This window comes from Lepidochelys kempii, chromosome 8 (assembly GCF_965140265.1).
Source record: "Lepidochelys kempii isolate rLepKem1 chromosome 8, rLepKem1.hap2, whole genome shotgun sequence".
NCBI classification, from domain to species: Eukaryota; Metazoa; Chordata; order Testudines; family Cheloniidae; genus Lepidochelys; species Lepidochelys kempii.
This window is the reverse complement of record NC_133263.1, coordinates 35,599,172-35,625,336: the sequence shown is the minus strand read 5'-3', so window position 1 is coordinate 35,625,336 and position 26,165 is coordinate 35,599,172. Positions and strand designations below refer to the sequence as shown.

The following is a 26,165-nucleotide window of genomic DNA, read 5'->3' as shown; positions in this document are numbered from 1 at the left end:
ACTTTACAAAGAGGAGTAAGTACCATTCTATCCATGGTACAGATGAGGCACGGAGCCAGGAAATGACTTGCTTCCACAGTGCTGGTGCTGGGAGGAGAGCCCAGGAGTCCTGACTCCTAGGCCAATGCCCCTCTTCCTCGGGTCACAAAGCACCCCAAAACTAATATCGTGAAGTCACAAAGGCACCTGCGAAATCCAGAACAGCCCCTTTCTTCCCTCCCCAGTCCAGGCACGGAGTTGCCACCAGAACCCATGTTTGCATGGTGTGCCTCCTGGTCCCCCTCTAGTGGCTAAGCCACAGAAAAGGTTGACAAGTCTGTTACCGCCTCTTTAGCTCAAGCCATAGCTATTCATGCTTTTAGATCCGAGCTTTCCAAGCCATCTGGGGACATGATTACCAGAAAATCCTAACAATCCACAAAATGGCCCTAACCCACCCTGGCTCAGCTCATCTCTCTCCCTCCAAAAAGCCTCAGAACTTTAAGATGCGGCAATTGTCAAATGACAAACTAAGATCTTGCTGATTGTAGAAATCATTTATTCGTAAGAGGGAGAGAGGTGGACAAGAGAGAGAATGCTGAGCTCCTTGTAAAGCACGTAAAGACGACAGATTGCGATTTACATCACTCCTGTGTTATTTCACTGTCCGGGGACCAGCATAACTGGGAAGTAGTCAGCCTCTTCAGGTGTAAAAACTCTTATCTTGAAAAATAATTTCCACTTTCCTTTAATTTTAAATAAATCAGTTTCCTCCCGCAGCCTCTGTTCTCTCAGCCCTGCGCCAAAGCTGCAGTAAAAGCCTCCCAAAAGAAGCTGAGGCCAAGATGCTCCCAAGGATCAAGAGGGGGAAAAAAAGAAAATAAAAGTTCTGCTTTTTCGATGATTTCAGAGAAACTGTTTCCCGCTGTGCATTGATTAGTGGCTGCTCTGCGCCTTTGCATTGTCTGATACTTAACAGGAATGAGCAGAACGCCAAAGGAAAACAGACGTCTTTTCAATCTCCAAGATGAGGAACTAAAAGTCCATAATTGTGTACACTGCGGGATTTCTGTCTGTCAGTCACTTCTGAAAGCACAGCAATCTGCCACTCAGTTTATCTACCTATCTGTCTCTCTATCAAGGCATCTGTAATGTGCTCAGTCCTATGGCATAAAATACAGCAATTCTCAGAATCACTGCTGTCCTAAAATGGACTAGTTTCTCATCCTTCCATTGGCTCGGAGCATTCCCTGTCAGACATGCAGGGGGTCCTTATTAGGGGAAGGGAAAATTGTGCAGGCCAAGCGTGTGATTTTAGCTTCTTCTACTGAGTGGGAACAAGCCTTTGCAAAACTTGTAGGTAGTTCCACTACCAAGGACCCTTTGGCAAAAATTTCTATCTCCCACTCCTGAGACTATCACCCTGTCCTCCATCTGCTGTAATGTCCCCACGCTTCTGGGGGAGTCTCCATCCGCGGTAATGTCCCCACGCATCTGGAGGAGTCTCCATCCGTGGTAATGTTCCTACGCATCTGGAGGAGTCTCCATCCACTGTAATGTCCCCACGCTTCTGAGGGAGTCTCCATCCAATGTAATGTCCCCATACATCTGGAGGAGTCTCCATCCGCGGTAGTGTCCCCACGCATCTGAAGGATTGTATAGGTATGGTCCCTGCATTAATGAAGCCCTAGTCCATTGAGGGCTTTGCATTGGAGGACTGAGGTTTTAAGGAGAATCCAAAATTCAACAGAGAGCCTGTGATGCGAGCATGATGTGCCTTCGTAAGGAGACAAGCTGTAGCACATGGGATCAGCACAAGTTAACAAGAGAGCACATTCCAGCCTGAATGGGTTTTATCCAGTTCAGTGATGGAAAGGCTGCTACTTTATTGAAAGGACATACCCAAAAGGCCTGATAACACATGCCCACCATGCTGTAAACCTAAGGAGATGATGGGATGTTCAGTTTGTCACCTAAAATGGGCATTTATTTCTCCTACAAAAAGACTAATCAGTACTAAGGCAAAGCTGTTAAGTCAAGGCCTCAAAAGAAGGAACTGAACCTATGATAAAGGTTGCAACTAAAATCTCTTCACCTCTGTACCCCAATATCCGAGCATGCAACCTACACTGGTTTCAAAGGAAGCTGCACTTTCATGCCCAAGGGAAGACTCTGGCTCTTGGTAATGAAGTTTCAAAGCAGCTGTTAACAGCTCCACAGCTCACAGCTCAGCTCCCAAACGTCCAACTTGTATGGCAAAAATCAAAGCTGGAATTACAATGCTTCTCTCCCACTTTCCTTCCCAGGTGAGAAAGGCAAAATAAAACTTAGCTATGACTTCTAATTACAAATACCAGTCAGTCTAAGCAAAGAAAGGTTCTGGGGAACACAACAAAGCAACCTGCATGAACCCAATGCTGCTGGGTTCGTTACAACCTTGACCTGAAGACCAAGAGGGATCTGAATTTTGTAGAACTTGTGAACCTGTTTCTTATTATTTGACAGCAGTTGATTTAACTGGATTACAGCTCAACACACAGACTCCCAGCAGGGAAAAGACACTGATTGCTCCCTGTCAGTTTTTCGTCTCGCCCTGGCTAGTTCCATTCTCCTCCAACCCCATCTTGGAAGAAAGACAGATCCAGAGAAGGATGCAACTGACAGTTCTATAGGTATCATGGCTAAATGTCTCTTCGTATTCACTGTTCCATGAGAACCTGAGTAGTGCGTGCATCTAGCCAGTATCCTCCAAATGAGCAACCACCACTGCCGATTCAGGGAGCCTTCCAGAGCTGCAAAGGTAGCAATGATAAGGTACCTCTAACCATTCTGAGCCCGAGGCAATCAACTCTGGTGCCCTCTCTTCATAGGCACATTTTCTGTGAAGACCCCAGCTCTGTCTCAGCCCTCCCATAAATGGGTGGATAAACAGTTGGAATTTCAAGACAGACCTTGTGTCCATTTAATACACAGTGGTAATATTAACGATTCCCCCAGGCCAAGCCAAGGAGATAATTCGTCTTGAGGGTTTTCAATCTTCAGGCTCGGAGGCACAACACTGACTGAATACCCTTTCAGACTGTAAACTGTCTCCTAAATCATAAAGGCTTTAGGGTGGGCTTTATGGACATTTGTGCCGTGTACAGTACTGAGCACATTGTTGATTCCTGGCAAATTATCATTGCCATTAGCTGGACTAGAATTTCATCAAAAATCGAGAGGGTCTCCTAGCCTTGGGTCATTTCCTGGAGCTCCTATTACTCATTCCCATATTCCAAGGGTTGGTGTTCTTAAACAGCAGTTATTTGACACAAATCATCTTCCAGATGCAGAGGGAAACATCACAAGAGACTGTGATGATTCCCCAAGTGATTTCACTATATTAGCTGCGGTTTATTTCTACTTATTCGATAACACAGTGTGTCTATTGCCTTGAAACATGTGCAGATCACAGATTAAGATAAAACAAAACATCAGTTACAACTCAGACATGGAAGGAGACCACAGAGCCTTGATTTTATTGGGCTAGGTTGTGGCTGAAAAGATAAGCCACGTACCATGCCTCTGAAGACTAACCAGGTTAAGGTCTGACAGACCACCCAACAGAATGCTCTTCTGAGGGCTGTCAGCACAGCCTCTCTGCTGATTTCAGCCGTTGCAGTGGTGTACAGAGACATGTATCGTCTCTAAGGAAGCCAGCTCCTAAATTACAAAAGGTTTGGGAGATTAAATGCAGCACATTGAATTGCATATAGGAACAGACGGGACGCCATCATGGTGCATGGCCAGCAGCAGTAACATGCTTGCACAGCCTTTCCCCACCAAGCAGCTCACCATTCTTCTCCACCTAAAGTTTCCAAGCAGTCTCCAAGAGTCACCCTGAGTAAATAACACTGCAATAGTCTAGTCAGGAAGTGACATAGATATGGATGACAGTAGCATTAGCAAGGGAAATCAATAGCCACTTAGCTAAAAACACTGGGGTGGGAGAGTGAGAGAGCGAGTGAGTTAAAGGCCTAGGTCTCTAGTCCCTGCTCCCCCAGGATGAATGGATAGGGGCAGGGGGATTATCTAGTAACCATGTCTATTGTCTGCGACACTTGGGTTTATTGTATCACCTTTGCTGCTGTATCTGTGCATCCAAGAGTTGCTCGGAGACCAATAAATACCCTGTTGTGCTTTCCAACCCAGAGGTTTGTCCTACTAATAACAACACCCCAGAAGAGACATTTCCCATCAAAACATGCAGGCCCTACTCAAATCAACGGCAAAACTTCCACAAGCTTCCAGGGGTGGTCAGGATTTCACCTGAAAAGCACAGGAAGGTGCAATCAGCAATGCCACCATCTTGGGGTGAAACAGTACCTTAACACAGCCATAAACCTGCTATGTGCCCAGAGACTGCCAACCTCCTCAGCAGAGGGGAAACACCCTCCAGTCAGAGCAGTCACAACACTCCTCCAGTCCTTCAGTGCCAGCACCACTGGGCTCTTATCTGGCTGGCATCTCATCCAGCACCAGGACTGCCCCCGCTGGGAGCTGATGAAATGGAAACACAAACCTGAGCACCAGCCACACCATGAGGGCAGCGAGGCCCCAAGCGCCAGGCCTGACGCAGTTCCATGGGATATGCCTCCAGATCTGCTGCCAGTTGCCACAGCAACTTGAGTGCCCCTCTGTGTCCCACCGCAAGGCATGGAAAGTTGCTCCCTATTTATTTTACTGGTGGTCGCTATGGAAATAAGGAGACGTGCAAATGTCAGACTACCCAGGAGCTTGTTGGAAATCCACTTATCTCCACAGCTGCTTGGAATGTCCAGATCCGGGGTGGTTATGGAGATAAGGCAACTTAAAATGTCCATCAGAATATGCAAAGACTCTGCATGCCCTGTGGACAACTAAGGGCTTCTCTTCTTTCCCTCCACACTCCATAGAGACGTGCTCCGGGGGCCACAAAGTTGAGGGAAGGGCTGGTCAAGCCCCCCTCCACCAAGTGAGTCAAGAGGCTGCCCACCACCTGCGTGCCCCCTGCAATCCCACAGATGCCGGCGGCTTGGCAGGCTCGCCACTCCTGATGTCGTCAATGAGCGGCTCATCCGCTCTCCCCGCACTCGGCTGCCAAAGCTGCTGCGCTCGCTGCCCAAATCCTAAAGTGGCTGTAACTAAAACCTACCAGATTGAGACTCAGGAAGGCAATCGCCTGTTTTTTTCACCCCTCTCCCTCAAAATTGGATTGAACAGATCTATGTGTATGGGCTGGTCTCACAGCCAATGGGCAGCAGCATCTGCCATTCAAATACCACAGCATGGATCTCTGGGGGGAGCATTTCATTTCTCTCCCACCTTTGCTGGCTGGTACTGCCTTCCTAATGCTGTCCTCCTTTGTTTGGGGGAGTCTCGAAGGCTGTTGTAAAAGGAACCCCTGTAACCCAGAGATGGACAGATAAACCCAGCACACTGGAGGCAGATGAGGACAGCCATTTTTCCCCCTTATTCAAATATTTTGCAGGTCAATTTGGGGGTGGTTGGAAGGGCCGGACTGGCAATGAAAGATCAATCAGAGCATGGGCAGCAGTAGTGCCCTCTTCTCCCACACACGTGCCTCTTCAACATGTCTCAGCCCTGCCCTCCATAGAGCAGCTGAGTCTCTATGGCCATTCGGTCCTCAGTCTCTCTGCAAAGAAGGTTGCCAAATAGAATTTGTGGCCTGTGATCCACAGATCAGACTAGATGATCTAATGGTCTCTTCTGGCCTTGAAGTCTATGGTTCTATGGTGATTTATGCAATATGGACACCTGCCTACGGGAAAATGCACTGAGACCTAGCACAGTTAGCCACAGACGTCAGCAGATACCAACTCCTGCCATGCAACCGGGCTATAACCTTTTGTAACCCTCATCCACACCATGCGATTGGGACCAGGTTAATATTGACCAGCCCCTTCCCAGCACTCCTTTTTCCTCTGACACCTGGCATCAGAGGAGAACCGTATGTATCTCTAGCACAAATGGAGCAAAGGAAGCCACTGGAATCCCTCAGACCAGAGGGGAATCTGGCAGAGAGTTGAAAGAGCTGCTAGCAGAACTTCCAAACTTTCCTATAAGCCAGAAGTACTGCAGAGCAAACTGAGAGGGCCAGACCCTCCATACTGTTACCTGTGGCAGGCCCAGAGGCTATTGACAAAACATTCCATTCCAGAGACCGCAAACTGGTGCACAAAGCTATTCAAAGCATTTCAACTATACTGTGATCTATACGACAGACAGTTCGCTTGGGGAAGGCACATTTTTGTTACAAGAAAGCAGCTGCCAGGTGAGACCAACGATCATGACATTACATACCTGGGTATTAGAGCTAAGACACGGGAATCTGAACAGTTAACCAATGGATTTATTAAAGCCTGAATTGTTTGGGGGTATAACTGATAACAAGTTCACAGCGAGATCGACTGGCATGAGAGACGCTTTTGGAAGTTAAAAGAAAAAAAAAGTGGTCGCAGATATGTCACTATGGAAATATTTTGCGATAAACAACATGTAAGGTCTCAGTCAGTCCAGGCTCACAGAAGCAGGGGCTGTCTTTCTGTATCAGGAAAGATTGCCTCTTATTAGAGGACTAGTACTCAATTTTCTTAGCAACGTAATACCCCATTGTAAATCAGTTTGCTCACCACAGGCTTCCAGATGAGTTAGTACCAGAGATTGGCCAACAATTCACAAAAGGCTCATTTCTGCAATTCTCTGAAATATTAGTTCAAGCACCTTATGCCAAGCCTGTGCGATGTATCATCGAACAGGCTGGCCAAACAGCCAGCGCAAATAGCAAAGAGCATGCTAGAAAGAAAAAGGCCTGGTTCAAGGGATTCATGTTTAGCATTGGGAATATATCACAACCCACCACACAGTGCTTGGTTAGGATCAGAGGCATGTGGGTAGGGCAGAATCCTTAGTGCCCATATCTAATAGGCTCTGAAGGAGTTATAAAATAACTGGATCATGGGACAGAACAGAAGAAATATTATGACAAAGAATGCCAAATGGCTGCTCCCATTACATACAGGAGAGAGTGTTAGAAAGGGGTTGCCGCAAGCTGCCACAGTAAGAGCTAGACAGTCACACCATAGTGATGTGCCATAGCTACCGCGAAGCACCAGACGCACAGGAGGTACAGAAGACATCTTGACAAAACTAAGGCGGGAAGCAGTGGACACCCAGGATGCTCTCTGACAGGGCTGGCAGGAGTAGCACATGCCAACCCCTGTCTTTGGCCATGACAAGCACCAAGAGCAGCCAACTGGGGCTCCAGATGACAGACCCTCCCCAATGCTGACCAGGCCCCTGCAGAAGGAATTGCTCTGACAAGTGGCCATGCAACGGGAAGCCTGATGGGGTTACGAGATGGTTGCTACTGACAGATGTCTAATGAGACAGCAAAATCCTGCCTCCTCTCAAGAGGGTTCGGGTCGTCCCCATCCTACCCATGGCTATCTGCGTGGTTTGTGACTGGGCTGTATTAGTTTGTGGTTGCCAGTTTTGCTTGATATTGTGTTTTATTTGGGCTTGATTTTTAAGGAGAGAAAGGTGAAGATTTAACAGTGGTCCCTGGAATCAGTGGATACTGACCTCTGCCATGTGACCTTGGTAACCCTGACCTGGACCACGTGACTAGGGCCGGGAAATAAACATCAGTGTCTGTCACACCTTCGTTCCAAGGCCCCGAACTCACTGCACATAGCCCAAACAGCCCGGCCAGTGAGCCCCATGGGGCAGGGATTCTGCAGTGGAAATGACACCAGCCAACAAACAGAAATGGCTAGCGAGCTGGCTCGGCAGAGGCCACCTTTGGAATGACGAGCGTGTTTCACCAACACGAGACAATGAACAGCCTGAGCATGGTGAAGGCACAGCCAGCGTGCCACATCTACGGCTCCTCTCCAAGGGGCACCAAGTCAGACTGGGTTAGGTTCTTTGTCTCCAAGCTAAGATGGGCTAGAAGCAGGCAGCCTGGCAGCAGGGGCGGGGTGCCTTGCCTTGCTCTGAAGTTACCTTCTCTGGCCAACTCAGGAGTAACATCCTAAGGCTCTGGAGAAAGCCCTACCCTGCCCTCTAAGGCCAGGTATAATGTGGGGGCCTTGCCATGTGAGTGGGGGGCAGAAGAGAGGTATCCTGGGGACTCCCAGAGAGTCTCTGAAAGACTCACAAAGAAAATTGACAATCCCCCACCCTGGGATCAACCTTGAAGCATTTTGCTCTCTATCCAAGCCCTGGAAGCTGGGTCTTGGAGACCCCCAACACTCCTCATTAACACGTCAATCTGCTCTTTTGTGCAGCAATAGCCAGAAAGCCCAATGCTCATTCTGCCTGCAAAACACCCAGACAATGAAACCCTCCCTCCATGCTTGGCGGACTTTCAGCCCGACCGCCCCGCTTCCTGAGAGCGAGAGAGGACACGCTACACAAAACTGTTCTCCTGAGCTTTCCCTGCACTCTGTGCCACTTGTCATCTGAGCAACCCTGTGGCCTTTAGTTGCCAAGGTTCCAGAGCTGTTCCAGAATCAGAGTTAGCTCAGCTTCTGCCCTGGAGCAAGGAATCTGAAACGCTGCCACTGGAAACGAAAGAGAGCATCCATCATTTCTCTTGCCAGGAATACATCCAGCCCACAACGAAATACTGCCTGCGAAACAGCGCAAAACAAAAGCCCTCAATTTCATCAGCAATGCAGAGCCAGCTCCTCGCCTATCGGTCATTTCCACGAAGGTCTCCATTGTCTGCATTTAGAGAAAGAATTAAACATCACCAATGCAACCTAAACAAAAAAGAGCAGCTAAGTTTGGCTGGCTTGCAGGAAACAAGGCTCTCCAGGGGACAGGCCCCAGCTCTGAGTCGTGATTGCTGCAGGGCCCCTGGCCGAACTGTATGCCACACCCATGATGCATCAAAAGTCAAAGGCTGCCAAAGGTGGCGGAGCTAGGGTTTGCAGGAATGACAGCTCACTCTCCCCATCCCCTGTGCAAAAATAAAATCCAGCTGTGCCCATCCACAAGCCCCACTTGGGGAGCAGCCTCCAGGAAATGATGAGCGTCCTGCTAACAGCCAGTGGAGCATCATTTAATAACCTCTCCAGGGAAACAGACTTTTAGGGCCTGTCTAAATGCCATCCAAAGGCCAAAGGCAAATGGTGAGGATCCCCCAGACACAGCCCCAGACCCAACACAGACAAGCCAACCGAAATGTCCACAGAAGGCCCTCCTTCCATGGGGCACACAACCATATGCAATGTCCACGTGCCCCCACAATGCCTGATTTAAACGCCCAGGCTCCAAGGGAATACCGCGCTGTCTGCCTGCCAATAAGATAGCAGCTAGCCTGCCTTAAGAAACAGACAACTCTAGGATTTACATCGAAAATAAACACAAGCCAAATCCTGATGCCCCAGTTCACCCTCCCTGAAGAGAAGCTTGCATTCAAAACCCCTGGCCCAAATGCTGCAAGTCTGACTCACTTGCCTCTCAGTCCCTTATCTATCTGCTAGGGTGTTTATACGACTCTATCGCCATGGTATGAGGAAAGAGCAGGGGTGGGCAAACTACAGCCTGGAGGCTGCATCCAGCCCTTCAGACGTTTTAATCCGGCCCTCGAGTTCCTGCCGGGAAGCGGGGTCCGGGGCTTGCCCCGTTCCGCACGGCTCCTGGAACCAGAAGCATGTCCCCCCTCTGGATCCTACGCATAGGGGCATCCAGGGGGTTCCGGATGCTGCCACCGCCCCAAGTACCGCCCCTGCAGCTCCCATTGGCCAGCAACTGCGGCCAATGGAAGCTGCAAGGGTGGAGCCTGTGGATGGGGCAGCGTATAGAGCTGCCTGGCCGCACCTCTGCATAGGAACTGGAGAGGGGACATGCCGCTACTTCCAGGAGCTGCCTGAGGTAAGCACCGCCCAGAGCTTGCACCCCTGACCCTCTCCAGCACCCCAACCCCCTGCCCCACCCCGAATCCCCCTCCTGCCTTCAAATCCCTCAATCCCACCCTCCAGCACCCTAGAGTCCACACCATCAGCCGGAGCCCTCACCCCCCCTCCTCACCCGCACCTCAACCCCCTGCCCCAGCCCAGAGCTCCCTCCCGCACCCTTTCTGGCCCCACCCCAGAGCCCGCACCCCCAGCCAGATCCCTAACCCCCTCCCACACCCCAACCCCCAATTTCATGAGCATTCATGGCCCGCCATTCAATTTCCATACCCAGATGTGGCCCTCAGGCCAAAGAGTTTGCACAGCCCTGGGAAAGAGCTTACTGAAGTCAATGGCAGCTCTGGGCATTAAAAACTTAGACCCCGATTCAGGATTGTACTTAAGCACATGCTTCATTTTAAGCACATGATTAGTCCCGTTGCAATCAATGTGATTACTCTGTTGCTTAAAGTTAGGCACATACCTGAGCACCTGCCTTAGAAACAAGCACCTGGAAATATGAATTGCCCTGGATCTCTAAAAAGCAACTGGAAACCACAGCAGTGACAAACAGCATGAAAAATGCCACCTGGGACAAAAGAGAAGACTATTTGCTCAATGCACCATCCTCTCCCTTCTCTCTTTGCTTTGGGACATCTGTATGAGCAAGGGATGTTTGCCACTTATAGCGTGCCCCTGAAATTCGAATCCCCTATTAGTTTATTTTGAAATGTACCCAGTGAGCCCATTTCTGGGTTCCTGAGCACAGCTATAATGAGAAAATATTGCAACAGTAAAACAGACTGACCATGCTCAGTTAAAGAACTTCTTCCTTCAAACTTACCTCTTCAAGTGATCTCTCCTCCCTTGTTCTCCACGTCCATAGTGCCCACACACTTGCCGTCCTGACCCATCACCCTGCCTCTTGTCCGGTGTTTGTTAGTCTTGTCTTACTACTTAGATCTTTGGGACAGGGTCTTATCAAGGACTGGAAGGTGTCATGTAAATTTACAGCCCTATGTAAACTATAATGTATTACTACTATCAATAGAAGTCCTAGCTGACTCTAGAAAGGCAGTGTGGTGCAGCAGAATGGGTATTAGCCTAGCATTCAGGTGACCTGGAGTCTATTCTCAATTCTACCACTGACCTTCTGCATGACCTAGGGCGAGAAACTACAAGGTCTTTGGGAGTAAGAGATTGTCTCTCAGCAGCTCTTTCTACAGCATCCAGCACCATGGAGCCCCAATCTCAGCTGGAGTTCCTCAGTGCTACTGTAATACAAATGGTAATAACTGATGTCAGTACTCATAAGGCCCTCATTACCATCTGAAGATAACAGGTCAAACAGCTACTCATCCTAAGGAAGAAGGCTGAGCAAGAAGTGAGGCTTTACACCATGTCCTGAAGGTCCATAAATTCTGGCTCTGAGAGAATGACAGGGCATATGAGTTTCCTCTACCGAGAACACCCTGTCCCCAGATGTTCAAATCTAGGGACCACCAACTAGTATGTCCCAGCAGGTATGAACTGCGGAGATGATGCAGAGGGAGAGAGGAGACATCACAACTGTGACATCGGTTTCAACAGCAACCTATTGTGATGCCATTAATGGGAAATTCTGCTTTCAGCCAGGGTATGCACAGAGGAGCTGACCTACTCTTCCTTACCATGTATAACTATAGATGTTATTGACACACAGAAAATTATCCCATTTACCCCCACACAACCTGATGTCGGGGTAGGACACTTTCAGGCAGTGGCACCATGATCACTGTGGATGTTCAAGACCTGGAAAGACATCCACATTGCATCTAAACACTATCCCCTCGAGGCCAAGCTCTGGGGTCAGATATGAATGTACAGCCCTCCCTGAAGTGACAACGAGTTGTGCACTCACATCGGAAGGCAGAGTCAAACTCCGGGTGTTCTCAAAGCCACATACCAGGCTTCTATCAGCTCTTCTAGATCTTGACACATGTCCATATAAAGAGAATTTATTTCCTAGTTTTTTTACCCCCTTCTCCATCCTCCCCCACAATACCACAATGCAATATCTCTCCACTTACCAACAGGGGGATATCAATCCGAGGCAAAATAGTGGAAAAGCTGCTTCAGGATTCAAGTAATAAAGAACTGACAGATAGGTATATAATTAATGCTAGTGAGCATGGGTTATGGAAAATAGGTCTTGTCAAACAAACCTGATTTCGTTCTCTGAGAGATTACCAATTTGCTTGACAAAGGGTAACTCTGTCGCTGTTTTTGTAAGGCGTTTGACTTCGTGCAGCAGGACATTCTGATTAAAAAATTAAAGCATTATATAATATCAATAAAGCATACGTTAAATGAGCTAAGCACTGACTTACTGACAGATCTCAAAAAGTAGTCATCAATGGGGGAATCATCATGGAATGGGAGTGTTTCTAGTGGGGTTCCGCAGGGATCGGTTCTAGGCCCAATGCTATTTTGAACTATTTCATCAATGAACTATATTTCATCAATATAAAATCATGGCTGGCAAAATTGGCACATGACACGAAGACTGGTGAATAGTGATGAGGACAGGGTCAGCCATACAGAGCGATTTGGATCACCTGGGAAGCAGAGCCCACTCAAACAAAATGAATTTTACTACAGACAAATGCAGTTATGCATCAGGTCATAGCTACAGAATTGAGGACCATATCCTGAAAAGCAATGATTCTGAAAAAGATTTTGGGGTCATAGTGGACAAGCAACTCAGTATGAGCTCTCCGTGCCATGCTGTGGCAAAAAGAGCTAATGCAATCCTTGGCAGTATCAACATAGGATTAATCAGTAGGAGTCAGGAGGTGATTTTACTTCTGTTTACAGCACCGGTACGACCGCTACAAGAACACTACACACAGTTCTAGCGTCCACATTTTAAAAAGGATGTTGAAAAGTGGAGAGAGTGCAGGAAAGAACCATACAAACAATTCAAGAACTGGAGAAAATGCCTTATAGTGATAGACTGAAAGAGCCCAATCTGTTTAGCTTATCAAAAAGAAGATAGAGAGGAGACTAGATTACAGCGTATAAGTATCTTCATGGGGAGAAAATACTGAGTACTAAAGGGCTCTTTAACCTAGCAGAGGAAGGCAGAACAAGAACTAATGGCTGGAAGCTGAAGCCAGACAAATTCAAACTAAAAATAAAACACAAATTTTAATGGTGACTGTGATTAACCATTGGAACAAACGACAAGGAAAGGGGTGGATTCTCCATCTCTTGATGTCTTCATATCCAGACTGGCTGCCTTTCTGGAAGGGATGTTTTAGCCAAACGCGAGTTATTCGGCTCAATACAGGGGTAACTAGGTGAAATGTCATGGCCTGTGACATGCAGGAGGTCAGACTAGAAGATCTAATGGTCCCGTCTGGCCATAAACTTTATGAATCTATTAATCAAAGAACTGTTCCTCGAGACAGATGCAGATACTTCTGCCCTTCTTATCTCTTACTCAGTTGAGAAACAAAAGAAAGATTACCCACAAGAGTGAGTAAATCCTCCATCATTGCAAGCCTCGTCCCCATTCTGTGCTAGACTCCCAAGCAAACAGAAGGTGTAGCGAGCACCCATCCACTTACCTTGAACTGCAGCATGTAGACCTCATGACGCCGGGTCTTGAGAAAACATTCTCTCCACCTCTTAAGAAGAGTTTAATCTTGGAAACTGGCTTCCTATTTCCTGAACTTCCTGCCAGGCCCAATCAAACCTATGAATAGCTCACCTCACACACCACCTAGACAGAAATGTTATTTGATTTACATGAGACGTTATGAAGCTATTTTAAAGCTCCCTGGCCAAAGTGCTGTGGAATATACTGTAGGGAATGATCCCGCGCTGGTCCAAAGGGAATGGACAGCAGAGCACGCAGTGAGACATGGCAGCAACAAAACCATAGGAGAGATAACTCAGTGTTGGGCTGCACACACATCATCTCACGCAGCAAGCAGGAGACAGGGACTAATCCAGCTCATTATGACTCATCCGGGAGACTGCTTTCAGTTCTGGGTGATGCAGTAACAAGAAGATGCAGATAAGTTGGAGGGAATTCAGAGAAAAGCAACCGAGAGGACTGGGGGCGTGAGGGACTGATTTATGAGGGCAGATTAAAAGAAAGAAATGTGTATAGCCAGCGCAGCTAATTGATGACTAAGGGAGGGCATGATAAACTGCCTCTGCAACCCTTTAAAGACCATCTCCCAGCCCTGGCAGCTGGCATCCACATCTATGCTTAACCTGGCCGCTACGGGCAGGAAACCCCACACCATGCAAGAGGCAAGATCCGCCCAGCAGAGAGCGGAACGAGGACGAAATGCAAGGACATCCGCCAGAGAGCTCAGCCTGAACCACTTGCTCAGACCTCTGTTGTGAGTATCCAGGTACCTACCAACAAAATCATTGGCCTGCTGCTTGGGGATAGCCAATGGGACCAGGCGGAAAGACATGATCTATTTAAAAAAAAACCCATAAAGCACCCCCTATTCCCCTGGTTAGAACCTTCCTGCACATCTCAAAGCTACCCTGGTACTAGGGGACAAACTGTTCCTCCACATTAGACTGGAGCTATTTCACGTCCCGGAACTGTGGGGGGAAAAGACACAGGGAAAAGCAGTAATTTCAAGCAAGGCCTTACCAAAATGCTGGCAATAATGGCTCTAGTTTGCTCAGGGTGGTATCCCCCTTCCTCAAGATCTGTCTCAGAGCTGCACAGAGTTCCCATGGAGAGGGGCCGCGCGCAGCCCTAGTCAGAGATCCAGCAGCCTACCAAAGAGGCTATAGGGACAGGGCTACAAGATCCATGGGTGAAAGAAAGATACTCCCAGAGGGATGGGGCCATGGCCCAGGAAAAGCATCCTGCTGAGGAGGCTGGTCTGGAAAAAGAGTCTGGAAACCTATTCCATGTGGGGCAACTGTTCCCCCAGGCACTGCCCTTCCTGGCAAGAGAGATTCCTGATGCCCCTTCTACTGCAAACAGGGCCAGAGCACAGCTCTGGAAAGGGTGGAGAAGGGAATGGACACAGCACGTTCAAACCTGGCCTTTGAGAGAGCTGGGAAGGGTAGGAACAGACTCCATGAAGTGGAAACCACCACTGGGGAAGTAGCTCCTGTGACCCAACATACTCCTGTCCCCAAGTGTCTACTCAGAATGCAACTGGCATCCACACAGGGCCCTCTAACATGCCCAGTTCTTTCATCATCCTTCAATTCTTCCTTTTCTTTTTACCTTCTTTACCTAGATGGGGGGAGAGGGAGGCCAGGAAGAGCTGCGTCATGGACTCCACGTGCTTCAAGAGCGAAGGAAACAAATACTAAGGAGGAGGAACCAGGAGGGCAGGAGCTTTCATAACTAGCCTTGATGGACAATTCCTTTGTTCCCCAGCTCCCCTGAGGTAGGCACATCCCTGTGTATGGATGAGCTGTAGCACAGGCTGTGGAGGGGCAGGAGGTGTCATAGGGGAGACAAACTGAAATTAGCATTGAGCAAATCATCAAGGAAGATGGCATCTTCTGCATGTCCATTTCCTCCAAAATGCTGGTCCATCCCACACCTGAGAACTGGTTTGAAAGGACAGTGGTGAGTCCCAATCCTGCCAAGAGCAGAGCAGACCGAACTCCATAGGGATTGAGGGTCCCCAATGACAGAGCCAGTTAAAATTTGGAGGTTTTTTTTTTTTTTTTTTGGTCAACAAATGGCCTTTTAAAAACAAAAAATGCCATGAAGAACCGTTCACTTTTTGGAAATTTTTCAGGACATTTTTCGTGACTTTTTTTCAATGGGTTTTCGGTGAGTTAAGAATGACCATAATTGTTTTGAGAAAGATTTCATCGAGAACAGTTTGCAAAATGAATGGGGGAAAAGGAGTCCTTTTTGAAACCTGCAAAATGGAAACAACCTTGAAATATTTTGCTAACATTTTATTGTTTTGTGCAGCATAACTCAGCACTTCACAGGCCTCATCCATAGCGATGGAATAACATACTGGGCTTCTCAATCCTTATCAGTTCCTGTTCTATCACGCCAGCCCTATTAAAAGGTCATACGATCATTCTTATTGACCAGCTCCACCTAGGATCTGTGAATCTGGCTGGGTGCTTCCTATTCCACACATTGCCACCGATAAGAGAGATTCTCCCATCAGAAATTAGCTGATGATTTTCCTGATGCTGCACAAGGCAAGAAGAGAATCCAGCTTGCTCCTTCGTAACTGTATCAGCTCTACTAGGATTAAGAGCAGTACAAACTTAGTATGGACCTGATTCTGAAGTTAACAGGAATTTTAGTTTTGGGCGCGCAAGGAAAGCAGGATTGGACCATTTGTCAGTCAAATAAGCAGATATGATTATAAGAGACACGGGCAAATTTTCCTCCTGATTACTTAAGAAAGCTCCACTCACATCAAGTACGTAGCTGATCAGAGGATTTGGCCCACAAGCAGCTATGCTAGAATTTCAAATAAAGTAGATAATATCTCTGGCATAAGAAAGACACTCCTATTGCGTGACTAAGCTAAGGACCCAAACAAAAGCATTTTAGGCTTAGGATGACCAACCATACATATAAAATGATGGGGTCTAAATTAGCTGTTACCACTCAAGAAAGAGATCTTGGAGTCAGTGTGGCTAGTTCTCTGAAAACATCCACTCAATGTGCAGCGGCACTCAAAAAAGCGAACAGAATGCTGGGAATCATTAAGAAAGGGATAGATAATAGGACAGAAAATATGTCGCCTCTATATGAATCCATGGTACGCCCACATCTTGAATACTGTATGCAGATGTGGTCGCCCCATCTCAAAAAAGATATATTGGAATTGGAAAAGGTTCAGAAAAGGGCAACAAAAATTATTAGGGGTATGGAAAGGCTTCCGTATGAGGAAAAATTAATAAGACTGGGACTTTTCAGCTTGGAAAAGAGACGGCTAAGGGGAGATATGATTGAGGCCTATAAAATCATGATTGGTGTAGAGAAAGTAGATAAGGAAGTGTTGTTTACTACCTCTCATAACACAAGAACTAGGGGTCACCAAATGAAATTAATAAGCAGCAGGTTTAAAACAAATAAAAGGAAGTATTTCTTTACACAGCACACAGACAACCTTGCCGGAACTCCTTGCCGGAGGATGTTGTGAAGGCCAAGACCATCACAAGGTTCAAAAAAGAACTAGATAAATTCATGGAAGATAGGTCCATCAATGGCTATTAGCCAGGATGGGCAGGGATGGTGTCCCTGCCTCTGTTTGCCAGAAGCTGGGAATGAGCGACAGGGGATGGATCACTTGATGATTTCCAGTTCTGTTCATTCCCTCTGGGGCACCTGGCACTGGCCATTGTCGGAAGACAGGATTCTGGGCTAGATGGACCTTTGGTCTGACCGAGTAGGGCCATTCTTATGTTCTTATGCTTACATTGCCAAGGCTCTAACTCGGGTGACTTTGCCAGACCATGGTACAGCACAAGTTCCTCTAGGCAACTGTGACTCCTGACTGACTTGCCCAATGTGGCAAGTTCAACCACCCATCCCTTCATCACAGATCCCCCTGATGCAATGCTACGCAAAGCCTCCTATAATGGCCCAGCAGCAGTGGCAAAGACTAAAGACAGCACTTAAAATAAACCAGCATGCCTCTGAATCCAGCTGACCTCCCAGGGCACTGCAGCCACTGAACATACACTCCAGAGCTGTCTTTTCCACCGATGGGGCAAGGACAGGGAGTTGAGGCACCAAGAGCTCTGCTACCCCTACCGCCTCCCTCCTAGAGAGAGAACTGACCCAGCTGCCTCTCCAAGTCCCAATTATATGCAGCCCCCAAAGACTCAGGGCTAGAACACCTCACCATCTGATGTATCTACGCATTGATCCATATTCCTTTCCAGTCCCTGATTTGTATGACCTTAAAGGTGAACTGAAATGCTTTTTTTTTTTAAAAAAGGATCTTAAATTACAGAAGAAATTTGAAAAACAAAGGTATATTTTTTCCTTTGGGTCTACATTTAAATTGTTTAATCATCATATAATCAATGGTTTTCATAGCCAAGAGGCCATGCCATGAAAGTCACTGGTTCACAAACCTCATCAGCTCATTGGGTAGAATGGATTTGCGGTTAAAGCCCTGACCAACCACACAAGAGACCTGGCTTCAACTCCTGGCTCTGCTAAAGACTTCCTGCGTAACTCTGGGCTGGACACTCAGGCCATGGCTACACTATAAAATTATGTTGACTTAACTTATGTCGGCATACAGCCACCAGTTACTAAATCACTTGTTTCGGAGTAGCAGCCGTGTTTAGTCTGTATTCACAAAAAGAAAAGGAGTACTTGTGGCACCTTAGAGACTAACCAATTTATTTGAGCACAAGCTTTCGTGAGCTACAGCTCACTTCATCCACTGAATGCATCCGATGAAGAGAGCTGGAGCTCACGAAAGCTTATGCTCAAATAAATTTGTTAGTCTCTAAGGTGCCACAAGTACTCCTTTTCTTTAAATCACTTGTGTGCGTGCAAACTTGGCTCCTTGTGTTGGCAGTGTGCATCCTCACCAGGAGCATTTGTATCAACTGTGTTATCATTGTGGGGGATTGTGGACAGTGCCTGAAAGCCAGGGACAGTCGATATAAGCATAGGCGGCGACTCCATGGGTTCTCTGGGGCTTGAGCACCCATGGGGAAAAATTAGTGGGTGCTTGCGCTGCAAAACAGCTGTTTCATGCGGCAAGGGCTGGGAGGGAGGGGGAACACAGTGCACTCGGGGAAGAGGCAGGGCCGGGGTGGGGATTTGGGGAAGGGGTCCAATGGGGCAGAGAGGGGACAGAGTTGGGCGGGGACTTTGGGGAAGGGGTTGGAATGGGGGTAGGGTGGGGAAGGGCTGGAGTTGGGGCGGGGCCAGGGGGGGTGCGAGCACCCACCGGTGCCGAGGAAAGTTGGTGCCTATGGATATAAGTAATGCAGTGTAGATACTGCGTTGACCTAATTACATCCACTGTGTGTGACTCTACACCACTTGGGGAGGTGGTGTTACTAAATGGGTGTAGAGGCACTTACATTGATGGGAACCAAATTTAAGCCCAGACACTTCCACAACTAGGTTGACGCAAGGCAACTTATGTCAAACTAACCATGTAGTGTAGACCAGGCGTCAGACGACGTCTACACTCGGAGCTAAGGGTGTGATTTCCAGTTCATACAGATGTCCTCGCACGAGCGGTCAGCTGAGCTAGCATGCCAAAAACAGCAGTGAAGCTGCAGTAGCTTGGTGAGTAGTGGCATGGGCTAGCCAGCACAAACCTTCCTAGACCCCAGGAATACGTAGTTGGGGTAGCTAGCCTGTGGCTATGCTACAATTTCTATTGCCCTAGCTCAGTGACAGCTAGCGCAGGAATGTCTATGTGAGCTGGAATCACACCCCTGGTTCATAGTGTAGATGAAGCTTAAGGGTGAAATCCTGAAATGGCAAGACTCCCCCGACATCAACAGAGCTAGGATTTACCCTGTTGGTATGTCCACACTGGAGCTGGAAGATGTAGCCATACCCGTGCTAGCTCTGATCAAGCTAGCATGCTAAAAACAGTTGGGTAGCCATGGCAGCATTAGCAATGGGAGGAGCTAGGGTTTACATGGGATCGTACTCAGCATGGCTGCCACTGTGGCTGCGCTGCTATTTTTAGCATGCTAGCTCGATCTACCCGAGCTGGAAATTACACCTCCAGCCCCCAGGTAGACTAGCCCTTAGGATCTCTGTGCCTCAGCTTCCCACCTGTAAAATGGGGATAACAATCCTGCCTTTCTCCCACTGTTTGCCTGTCTTGTCTATTTAGATTGTAAGCTCTGCAGAGCAGGGTCTGTTTCATTCTCTGTGAATGTACAGCACCTTGCATACTGGGCCTCCAGGAGCCACTGTAACAGAAATCACCATCCTCATAAGAGGAGAAGAAGTAAAACAAACTAACTTAGGGGAACAACCCAAGAGGGGTTCTCAAGGCTCGTGTGCATGGCGAATTGCAGCAGTTTAACTTAAGCTGTGAATTTAAACTGGGTTAGTTAAACCAGTTTCATTAAACCAGTGCAAATCCCCATGTAGATGCTCTTACTTTGGTTTAAGAGTGGCTTACTGCAGTTTAGCTTAAGTCCATTAAGAACAGGTTTAAGCTAAATGGAAATAAGCCGTTCTTATATACAATTTAGAGTGTCCATACAGGGGTCTGCCCTGGTTTACCTAAACCAGTTTAATTAAACCAGTACCATTCTGCGTGTGGACAAGGCCTACAGGTATATATCTCCACAAGATAGTTGCACCACTTTACCTTAAGATGTGAATTTAAACCAAGTTAGTTAAACTGGTGCAAACTTCTAGGTGGATGCTCATATTTCAGAATACACCAGGCTCATTTCAGTTAATTAGGAATCGGTTTAAGATGAACCAAAATGAGCCACTCTTAAACCCAAATCAGAGTGTCTACATGAGGTCTGCACCGGTTCAACAGAACTGGCTTAAAAACCCACTTGAGTTAAACCAGTGCAACTTTCTCATGCATGGAACAAGGCTCTTGCGCTGCTAACCAGCTGTAAGTGCCTAAAAAAGGGCTCTGAAGAGCTAGCTGGGTGGGGGCCTTCCAGCGACAATACCCAAACACTGCCACAGTTTCATGCAAGGGCTGCATCACAGAGTGCATGGACAATGGTGTGCATAACTGGACGTGCACTCACCATTATCTGTGCATGCAAGTGGCCAGATAACAGCTGGCCTGCAACGTTTCGCTGGTATTATGGTTTACCAGGCAGGGCTCCTACCACTTTGGCGGAGGACTGTGGAGCGCTCAGAGCTGGGCCTGGGCATGTGCCAAACATGCAGGCCTTCAGAGCAGGGTGCCTGGGGGAGACAGGCCCTGTTCTGTCAGTACCCGCTGTGACCTTCCCCTCCAGCTGGAGATCCCCCCCTTCCCTTCACACACACACCCTGAAAGAGAGACTTGGCCTCCACAGCCCTCAGTCACTAATGACCCACCCCACATTATCCCTGCCAGCTCCAGCCCTCCCCATAATGGCAAGCACCCCAATCCTGCACACCGCAACCCCAGCACAGGGTTGGGAAGCCTGCCTAGTGAGCCACGCGGCATTCTCCACACAAAGCCCCTGCAATCCTAGCCCTGGCACCGGGCTCCCTTTCTAGATGAAATGCTGATGATTTTCCCTTTCCTCCACATCTCGCTCCCGCCCTGACCTTGGGAGCAGTCGTCATGCAGGCAAAGGGGAGGTGCCACAATTAACCAGCAGCCCGGAGTGGCATGAGCTCATCGGCTGGATGAATGGGCAGCCTGGCCCAGCTGGAATTCAGAGCACTGCAGACAACACTGAGCCGGACGCATTCATCTGCAGCAGGGGAGAGATGAAAGTGTTTCCTGCGCTGGCTGCCTGGCTGACCACAGTACCAAAGCGCCCCCCCCCCCCCCGATCCCTCCTGTTGCTGCTTCGGTGGAAGCCAACGATTGAGATGCGGGTGGTGGGCACATGCCGAGGACGCACAGGGCTTTGCTGGCTGCGACTCTTTAATCTCCTAGGCCTGCCGTAGTCACAGGCAAGGGCTAAGCCATTGCAGCAGAGACTGCAAAGAAGAGAGAATAAGTGTCGGGCAGATGCACGAAATGAAACACAGCCGTGCCCTGTGTCTCTTGATCCCTGCTCAGGTTGGTCTGGTGCTGGGGGAGCTGCAGGAAGAAGTCTTCTTTCTTATCACAGGATAAGCACAAACACCAGCACTGCCCTGTCAATACACCTTGGTGCTGCCCTGAGGGTGAGAAGGGGAGCTACGGTCATCATGGGGTGGGTTTTAAATGACACAGACGCCCAACCACTAAGGATGGAGGAAGCCACTAGCTCCTTTCGCATAGGAGCCTGATTCAGACCTCTCCTGAGCTGAGCTGAGCTGAGCTGGAATTGAACCAGCACCCTCAAGGCAGTCAGCTCTCTAGCCCTGTTCCTGAGCCCCATGGCCAGCCAGTCTCCCACAGCCACTTCAAACTGCCGGCTTGCAATCTGTGGGAGACTCATCAATGTACGTTACAAACAGGCCAGCGTGGGGCGGGTGCAGCCGTCCAGCCAAGCGCTGGGCAAACACAGGAAAGCCACAGGCGGAGAAAAGGAACAGAAAGGGCAACAGATATCAGGAGAGGAAAGTGCGGAAGGGCCAAGATAACGAGCAGAGAGGAAGGACATACACGTACCCTCCTTTGTCAAAGGGTTACTGGGCTACGGCCGGAGCACGACATGGCCGGCCCAGCCCCGCCGCCCTCTGACAGTACTGAGCAACCCATCAGGTGGCTGGAAGCACAGAAGTCCTTCCACACGCCCTATACTTGGGTTAAACTCCCCCCTAGCCTGATACAGTTCATCATGGAAGGACACTCAGAAAAACGACAACTGATACTAGCACCCCAGGGACCCCGGCAGAGGGTGCAGGGTGGGCGGAGCTTCTGGAAAATGGCCAGGCTCTTCCCCTACTGTCTACGTCCACCGCAGGGCCCTCTTCTCCCCACCTCTGAGTCCCTCTCAAATGACACCTCTGCCGAGCTGCCTACAATGCCTCTTCTTGATTCATATGGACAGTCCCTTCTGCCATTTCCCATCCCTGGCCTCTGTCTGTCCGTCTGCCCTCAGTGGGGCAGGGTCTGCCCAGACTCATTGGTCTGGAAAGTACCCAGCGTATCACGGGCACTACAGCAAACAATCATGTGACGCGGGGTCAGCGTTGCTGCCAGAATAAGCATGGATCTGCAGGACGGCGTTCCTAGAGGCGCAGTGCACAGCCCAGCTGCACCTTTAAACCAGCCCCTCTTCCCTGACCAGGCAGTCTGCCCCGGGCTTTGCTGAGAGGTACGAGTGCCTGAGCCAATAACCTCCTTGAGACTGGGTGTGAACACATCCTTCAATTAACATAACTCTCAAGAGGAGTTCAGCACAAGCCCCCACCTCAGACAAAAGGGGTGTGGTGACACCAGGAGTTTTGATCTGAGTGGGTGATGGGGTTTTGCGGAGTACTGTTTTGGTAAGTACATTGGGGGGGGGTAAGTATGTGCTCAGGAGATACAGCAGGGGAGAGTCAGGGACAGAACTAGAAAGCCAAGCAACAACCGGCAAGCACAGGGCAACCCTGGAGAAGCCTAGAGAGGTCTGGGTCGGGGGTGTTGGCTGAACCAAGTTTGGGCCTGCGAGCTAAGAAACGGCTCCTTCTGGTTTTGATTCGGAGAGGCAGGACATGCCTTGTAATAAAAAGGCTGCATCAAAGAAACCACCTGGCTCCATTGTCAATTTCTGTTCCCAACTGGGACAACCCCAGGGGTCTGAACTTGGACTACCCGCTTGGGTCACACGGCGTAACACCAGCTACAGCTGCGGGGCCCGTTTCACACCTGCAGCAGAAGGCAGCAGCTCCTCGCCCTGTGTGCTGGGGCCTGGTGATGCCTCTGCTGCAATAGGGGGATCAGCCAGGGAAACCTGAGGATCTGAACTCAGTTCTCAGCAGGTAAAAGGCCTTTCAAATGTCTTTTAACTAACATGTACGTCTACAAGCATTCTTCCAGGGCCTCTAAAGCCAGTAGACCGACTCCCCTTCACTTCACTGGGATTTGGAATGGGTTGGCTTTTCTCTATAAAGCCGTACCTGCTTTAGGCCCTGGCTAGTTGGAGGCAGCCTCTCTCCTTAGCGGATACCATGAAGCTGCCAGAAGCGGACACACTTGCACCAGCAGCCCCTGGGTGTCAGCAGGATGGAGGACTGGGGGAGAGCGCCTTCAGCGGGGGGGTGCTCAGCTCGGAGACACTCTCCCTTGCCCCTTCGGCCTGACACAGCTGGAATTTGGAGACTTTCAGATCAAGCCGCAAAGCTTACTTGTTCTTCTAGGAGGGGAGGGCATGAGGGCAGGGTGGGGGGAGGGTCTGTATTTGGGACATGGGATTTTCAGCGCATCAAAAGCAATTGATTAACTGTAATCAGCTTTAGCGCCTCTTACTGAAGAAATCGGGTCAGTTCCCCTTTAAGGATGAGTTTGCTCTTAACTTCTAAAACCATCTGTTTGATGGGAACTGGGCAGGAAGGGGGAAGGGTGTGTTGAAATTGTCACACACACTGTCACTTGATATGGCACTCGGGTGACAGCGGAGAATAACACAGCAGCGGGATCGCTTGTGTGGCCATCGTGGGGAGTTGTATCAGCACTTTCTTTAGAAATCCTGTTTTTCAGGGGTTTATAACTCAACCATAACAATCTGCTCTGGCAGAAAACTTTGCATACAATTGTAGCAGCCTGGGCCAAATTCTCTTCTCTACATATTTTTGCCTTGCATGAAAGCAGTGTCTGTTGTATTTGAAAATGACCCCCTAAAATACTAACATATATTTTTTAATGAACACATTTTTAATTTTTAAGAAAGGTTTGCTTTCCCATGACTCAAAAACTGGCCGTTCTTTTACACTGAAACATTTTCAGGCTCTTACTCCCTAATGTAGGCTTGTGCCTTTGGGTATTTTCAGAGGGGGGGGGGGACCCAGAAAGCAGCTGAGCTACTGAGATTTCCATATCAGCTGCTGTACACACACACACTGCATGGAAAAAATCCTTAGGAAATTTCTGTGAAAATAAAATAAAATAAAATAAAGACCTATGCAACACAGAGCTAGCTGGACACACCATGCCAGGAGGGTCTGACAGCGCTGTTACGGTCTATCGGACCAGTAATCCACAAACTAAAACGGATTTATTGTACATGGCAGATCGTAACAGCTCCAAAGAAACCATCACTGTCTACTGTGCTTAAAATGCACTTTTTTTGTTTTAAAGGGCCAAAATATGGGTTTACAAGATAAGATGCACCGGTTGTTCAGATCTGTTGAGTACATAACCCCTTGAAAAATATATATATATATTCCTCCAACCAAAGTAGCATTACACTGCCAATGTCATAGTCAAAACACTTGTCGTTACCAGTGGATTACCAGGATGGTTTTCACCTCGGCTAGCAAGATGGATTAGCAGTACCATTGTTTCCACTGTGATATTACCACTGAACACATGGGAAAATAAAAGGAGTGCATTAAATCCGACCCAGGCCCTGCACAAATCCAGCCCAGGCTTAGTTATTTTCCAGCTGGAAAGAAAGTAGCGAAGGACAAACCTCAAAAAAACAAGTTGGGAGGTTTGTCTCGGACCAGCACCCGCAAATTGGGATTTTCACGGGTCTGCGCTACAGCCAGGATTATCATCAGGTTAGAGAATGCTAAAATAAAAACAGCCCACAGCTTTATTCCTTTCGTTTTATTTGGGGCAATTTCAATGCAGACAACGTACCCAGATAAGCGTCCAAACAGCTGAGCACATGAGCAGAGCAAGGTTGAAACCATAACAATTCCGGAGCCCGTTCAAATCATTCAAACATTGGAAATCATTCGGGACCCAGGCAAAAGCTTATGTTGGAGATGATAATATCAGAGTGGGATAAAAGAGGATAAGCTAACAGGTTTAGTGGACAGCTTGTCTGAGTCAGTGGCGCTGAGGGAGGGGGACCGTGCTCCTGATTTACACCAGAGAAGAGAATCAGGCCTAGGCATAGCTGATTCTTCTCATGTACACATTGGTGTAAATCAGGAATGACTCTACTGCAGTCAATGAAACATTTGCACCAACGTAAATGAGAGGAGTGCCAGCCCCCACGTTTTCAATGTATTTTAAGGCTTGTAAATTTCTCCGTCCCCATTAGACCAGGTGCACAAGGTGGGGTTACGCCATCCAGCTGTGACATGAGAGATGAGCAGCTGTTACACAAATGGCAGATCACAATGGGACGCATAAGCAAAGTGGAGATCGGTGCCTATGCTGAGACAGTCATTTCCTCACAGGCGAAGCTCGATCTCCTCCAGAGAGGGAAGCTCTTGTATTCTCCTATTTCACCCACAGAGTCAATCTTCAGGCAGAATTTTACCGGCATGGTCTTTTGCATTATATAGAACACATTAGTGTCACAGTTCATGAAGAATGCTGCAGCACCGCACAAGGAAGAAAGGATTGTCTAGTGGTTAGAGCAGGGGGCTGGAAGTCAGGATTCTTGAGATATCATCCTGTTCCTATGGGGCAGTGGAGAGTTTGGCCTAGCAGTATAGTTAGAGCAGGGGACTGGGCATCAGAACTCCTAGGTTCACTTCTCGGCCCTGCTCTGGGCAGGGAGGTT

General features: G+C 48.4%; 1 protein-coding gene across 8 annotated transcripts in view; it reads right to left on the bottom strand.

The window, feature by feature from the left end:
* CXXC5 (CXXC finger protein 5) overlaps positions 1 to 26,165 on the bottom strand; it is a 101,759-nt gene that overhangs the window by 26,857 nt on the left and 48,737 nt on the right. Inside the window, exon 1 of one of the 8 annotated variants that reach the window (XM_073356040.1) lies at positions 10,768 to 10,788. The exons of the other annotated variants lie outside the window; for them this stretch is intronic. The gene's annotated coding sequence lies outside the window, so the exon portion shown is untranslated. Of the gene's footprint in view, positions 1 to 10,767; positions 10,789 to 26,165 lie in introns of those variants that run through there. 8 annotated transcript variants of the gene reach the window in all.